The sequence below is a fragment of the Globicephala melas genome, chromosome 3 (genome assembly GCF_963455315.2).
Source record: "Globicephala melas chromosome 3, mGloMel1.2, whole genome shotgun sequence".
NCBI lineage: Eukaryota > Metazoa > Chordata > Mammalia > Artiodactyla > Delphinidae > Globicephala > Globicephala melas.
This window is the reverse complement of record NC_083316.1, coordinates 74,426,382-74,432,381: the sequence shown is the minus strand read 5'-3', so window position 1 is coordinate 74,432,381 and position 6,000 is coordinate 74,426,382.

Below are 6,000 nucleotides of genomic sequence, written 5' to 3'. Positions count from 1 at the left end.
ATTAAAAAAAATAAAATAAATTTTTAAGTAATAAATAAAAGAAGAGAGCAACCAAACAAATAAACAAATCCAGCAATGATAACAAATGCTAACATCTATACTAAGATAAACATAAAAATCAGTAACTAGTCTGTCACATACAGCAAACCTCAAGTCTACAATTGCTCCCAAAGTCCACTGCCTCAATTTTGGGATGATCATTGTCTATTCATGTATTCCGCAGATTCAGGGTACGTCAAGTTTATTGTGGAGATTTAATCTGCTGCTCCTGAGGCTGTACAGAGAAATTTCCCTTTCTCTTCTTTGTTCACACAGGTCCTGGGGTTTAGCTTTGGATTTGGCCCTGCCTCTGCATGTAGGTCACCCTCTGCGTCTGTTCATCACCCAGATAGGAGGGGGTTAAAGGAGCGGTTGATTAGGGGCTTCTGTCTGAGGCTGGGGGGAGGGAGGGGTACAGAATGCAGGGCGAGCCTGCGGGCAGCAGAGGCCGGCGTGACGTTGCACCAGCCTCAGGCACGCCGTGCGTTCTCTCGGGGGAGTTGTCCCTGGGTCACGGGACCCTGGCAGTGGCGGGCTACACAGGCTCCTGGGAGGGGAGGTGTGGATAGTGACCTGTGCTTGCACACAGGCTTCTTGGTCGTGGCAGCAGCCTTAGCATCTCATGCCTGTCTCTCATGTACGCGCTGATAGCCGCGGCTTGCGCCCGTCTCTGGAGCTCGTTTAGGCAGCACTCTTAATCCCCTCTCCTCGCTCACCAGGAAACAAAGAGGGAAGAAAAAGTCTCTTGCCTCTTCGGCAGGTCCAGACTTTTCCCCGGACTCCCTCCCGGCAAGCCGTGGTGCACTAGACCCCTGCAGGCAGTGTTCACGCCGCCAGCCCCAGTCCTGTCCCTGCGATCAGACCGAAGCCCGAGCCTCAGCTCCCAGCCCCGCCCGCCCTTGCGGGTGAGCAGACAAGCCTCTCAGGCTGGAGAGTGCCGGTCGGCCCTGATCCTCTGTGCGGGAATCTCTCTGCTTTGCCCTCCGCACCCCTGTTGCTGCGCTCTCCTCCGCGGCTCCAAAGCTTTCCCCCTCCACCACCTGCAGTCTCCGCCCGCGAAGGGGCTCCTAATGTGTGGAAACCTTTCCTCCTTCACAGCTCCCTCTCATGGTGCAGGTCCCATCCCTATTCTTTTGTCTCTGTTTTTTCTTTTTTCTTTTGCCCTACCCAGGTACGTGGGGAGTTTCTTGCCTTTCGGGAAGTCTGAGGTCTTCTGCCAGCGTTCGGTAGGTGTTCTGTAGGAGTTGTTCAACATGTAGATGTATTTTTGATGTATTTGTGGGGAGGAAGGTGATCTCCACGTCTTACTCTTCCGCCATCTTGAAGCTCCTCAACCAATACATTTTATATCACTATCAGTGCTGAAATGATCAGCATGGCTTAATCTAAGAGTTTGCGTAGGACAGTTTTGTGGAGAACAAAGTCTTAGGAACTATCAGAACGAGGGAAGTCCTTGAGGACAGGAGGGTAGGAGAAAACCTTCTGAGATGCACATATGACATGTTTGAAGATCCAGAAATGAGAGGATTTCAGTTATGCAGTGAGTAATACTGGGTTTTTCTGCTTGGGTCAGACAAATTTGGAAATGTTACATAGAGAAATTTCTTAACTGAAAATGAGAGTTTTGTCTTCTGTGAATAAAAATTTGCTCCTACTTTCGGGATAGAAATGATAAATCACTAGAGGTTTCTAATATGCAGTCATCAACGTAATACTAAGGTGAGATTTGGGGTTTTTTTGATGAAGGAAAGCTGAAGTAGGAAATCAGGCTAGGAAGAAATAATAACCATTTGGGTCCAGTAAGGTTAGGGTCTGGGTCACAGACACAGCTATTAGCTTCCTAAAGGAAGTGAGTGACATATAAGCTGGGTCTCAAAGGCTGATTATGAGTTAGGCAAGGGGAGAAATATTCCAGATAGAAGGAATGAAATATGAAAAGGCCATAAAGTAGAAGGACATGGAGCTTTGGAAGAAGTTTAAATAAAGCTCTTGTGACTGGAATTTAGAGGATGAGGTTGTGAAGGGGAGAAAGGAGGCTATGAAGACTTTTTATATCATGTAAAGGAGTTTGAACTTCATTGTCTGAGAGCTGGGGAGACTTTGGAGAGATTTAAGCCAGGGAGAAGCATCATGATCAGGTTTGAAGTTTAGGAAGTTTGCTCTGAGTGTGGACAGCAGATGGGAGGTGAGCTAGACTGAAAGAAGGAAGCTAAAGAGGGGGTCATGTAGTATCCTTGACAAGGTAGAATGTGGCCTGGTGTAGGCTGGTGGCTGTGGGGAGAGTCATAACTATAAAAGCTATTTAGGGAAAAGAATTGCTCATCTTGGCAACTGATTTGATATTGGGGAAAAGGAGAGGGAAAAGGAGTCCAGAACGAGGCTGAGGGGCTGAGGTAATGGATTTTGTGAGAGGCTAAATGTAAAAGATTGAAGGAGAAAAAAAAGTTAGAAAGATGACAAGATTTAAGAAATAAAAGGCCATGTTATATGCTTTAAGGAGGGAGTTGGTGGTGATGATAGTCTGGTAGAAGGAGAGTAATAAAAATGATCTTAAACACATTTAATGAAGGAAATCAAGTGGGGATATTTTACAAACAGTGACAAATATGAACCCAGAATCGCACAGTGAGACACTGGATAACTAAAAATGTTCAGAGGAATACAATGAGAGCCAGGACTGTGCTGGTTCAACATTAACGGCCATTATACTGGAAGAGTCCCTTGAAGGAGGTGGAAACATTAGCAAGGAAACCACAAAAATATGGAAAATGGTCTATGTGTGGTTAAAGAAAAGTCAATGAAAAGAGTGTTACCTATGTGAGAAGCCTTTGGTTCTCTGTTAGTTTTGTTACATCTGGATTCCTCTGCTTATGTGACGCAAAGTCACCAAAATAATGTAGCAGCGACTGTTAATTGCCTATCCAATATTCATCTGCTTCTCTATTTTTTACTGAAAGATCCTGATTTTATTGGTGGTAGCACTGTGCACAGTTAAAAAGCTGTTCTTTGAACTTTCCCCAGGCTTCTTTGAAGCTGTATTTCCCAGGCTTCTTAGACGCTAAAGCTGTTTGACATAGTTTTGGCCAATGAGAAATAAGCAGAAGTCACTGGGTGGAGCTTTTTGGAAAACTCTTTAAAAGGGAGGTGAATTTAACTGTCATGGGCCTTTTTGTTTTGATTGCCTGAAATGTTGGCATGATATTAGAAGGAGGAGCTGTGTAGGTGGCAGGAGCCATCCTGTAATAATGAGGATAAGAGTTATGTCCTAGGGGTGTCTGAGGAGAAAGATAGGAGCCTGGGATGTTGAGGACCTCACAGCTGCTACATTGGCCCTGGTCTCCCTATCCCTGAACTTCTCATTAAGTGACAAAAATAACATTTCTTGTTTGGTTAGAAGCCAATCCGGTATGTAGACTTAATAATATTTTTAAATGTTCTTATTAATAATATTGCAAATTGAAATAGTTAGGATTTTGTGAGTGCTCTCTATGTGGAAGGCACAATGCGAAGAGAGTTTAACAGAGAGTTTAACTTTCCTAAAGTTACTTCAATACCAGAGTACAATTAGTGCTCTAATCTGGAAGCCACAATGAAAACCAAGATCTATTTGACCCCACAGAACATTTTAAGGCCCTTCTAAGCCCATAATTAATTTTATATAGTAAATAATTGTTGAATTCATATTCATTTTTTTGACTGTTTTGCTTTTACCCGTGTCTGATGATGATACAAAAGCGATCCCATTTAAAACAAGAATAAAACATGCATTACTGGTAAATTCACTGAATGGATACATGACCAAGGAGGCTGATGCTAATCCACATGTTTTCTGACCTGTATAAAACTAAAGCGTTTTCAATGAAATCTCTTAAAAACCCCACTGAGTTCCTGACAGCTGGTAGGGTTCAAATAAACCCTGCTAATGGCTCTCAAGATGTCTTGATTTGGGCTAACAAAAGGGATGAAATTGCTACATAGTTACATTCACTGTTCAGAGATGGACATGTGCCAGATGTGGATGTGGTTGCTCCCGTTGTAGACCTACCTGATGTCCGTCCTTCCTGCCATGCTGGGGATTTCTTAACTGTATTGAATGGGCTGTTATCTGCAGTTCATGGTGAAGTTCTCCAATAGTACCTCTTAACTGAAACAAATTAGCAATTTGTAGTAGACCCACCAAAAGCCATTGGTAGTAAGAGGGCATAACACATGTTACAGAAATTAGAGAAGTTACTCCTAATATAGACACAGGAATAAGAAACTCTTGAAAAAAGGGTCAGCAAAGCACAGGGAATGCATATTACAGAAAACTATCAGATAAGTTCAGTTGTACCAATCCCTATTTAGTCTGCAAGAAAGAGAGCGACAGTAATATCTATGCCTATTCAAGCACATGTACAAATTCACCTTAGAAAAGACCACCATAAAAAGAAATTGGGTCACTGTGGTATAAGGCATTCTTAATTATTTACATGATCGTATGCTCAACCTGTAGGTCCAGGACACTGTAATATGAGCAATCCTTGTTCATGTATGCAGAATTGCAATCAATTTCAATTGCAGTGAAACCATAAAGGTCGAATATATCCACCTTATTTTCGCAAAAGTAGACTTGAAATAGCTGTTGCCTTTAGTCTTCATGTTAGCAAGGCCTGTGAAGCACATTGTAAATGCTCAGTATTGCTTCATCACAGAATAAATTCCTTTCCTTATGTGCGAAGAATTTGGTTCACGCATGCAGTACAGAGTATTCGTATGGTTAGAGTAATTCAACTGAATGACAGGGAAAAATAATTTATGGCCATTGCTCTAATATACTTGAAGGCTATTCATATACCCCCTTCTCTTAGGGAAAGAAAAGAAGTATGAGCTTGAGATCTAATCAAACAAGATGTCTTTAAATTAGGATCAGATATGAGTCTCTAAATGTAGATCTTATCAATGAGACAAGCTTTAAAGTGGATTGCTGGGAAGCGATTGAAATATGCTCAGGTATGTCTGTGTTCTAACTGGTAAATTAAGGCTAAGGAATTCCAGATGTATATTCATTTGTGTATTCCTTCTTTCAACAATCCATACTCTCACACAAAATACAAAACAAGAACTTTGGGTCTTCTTCCAGCTGCTGAATTCATATCAGTTTTCTCCTTGCCCCAAAGAGATCCCTCACCAAGATAATCCATTTCTTCCTGGAGTACCTTTCGACTGAATTTTACTCTTCTGTTGTATTACTTTCCTACTGCTGCTTTAACAAGGTTTTACAAACTTAGTGGCTTAAAACAACACAGATTTATACCATACAACTGGGGGTCAAATCAAGGTGTTGGCAGGACTGTTTCCTTTTGGAGGCTACAGGAGAGAATCCATTCTTTGCCTCTTCCAGCTTCTAGAGGCTGCTGACATTCCTTGGCTCATGGCAGCATCATTCCAATCTCTGTTTCCATAGTCACATCACTTTCTCCTCTCTCTCACCTCTCTCGTACAAGAACACTTGTGATTATACTGAGCCCATCTGAGTAATCCAGGATAATCTCCCCATCTCAAGATACTTAGCTTAATCTTATTTGAAAAGTTCCTTTTACCACGTAAGATGACATACTTACAGGTTCCAGAGATTAGAACATAGGCATCTGTGGGGGCCATTATTCAGTTTACCACATCTGTATAAATATTTTTAGAACATTAAACAGTAGTTGGCTTTTTTGAACTAGCTGTAAGTCACCTTTTTTGTTCAAGCCACAGACACTTGACCTTGTGATGCTGGATTGGTCTTGAGCCCCAGAATTCCAGGGGATACTGACGCTCCCATGGCTCCCTACTAAAGAATAATGTTATCCACAAGTTGAAACCAGGAGTGGATGAACAGCAGTTTTGGGTCCTGAAACTCAGTCTGATAATTGAAAGACTTCAAGGAGCACTGCAGGTGTCATAATTCTTGGCCTTAAGCAGACTACATGCTTT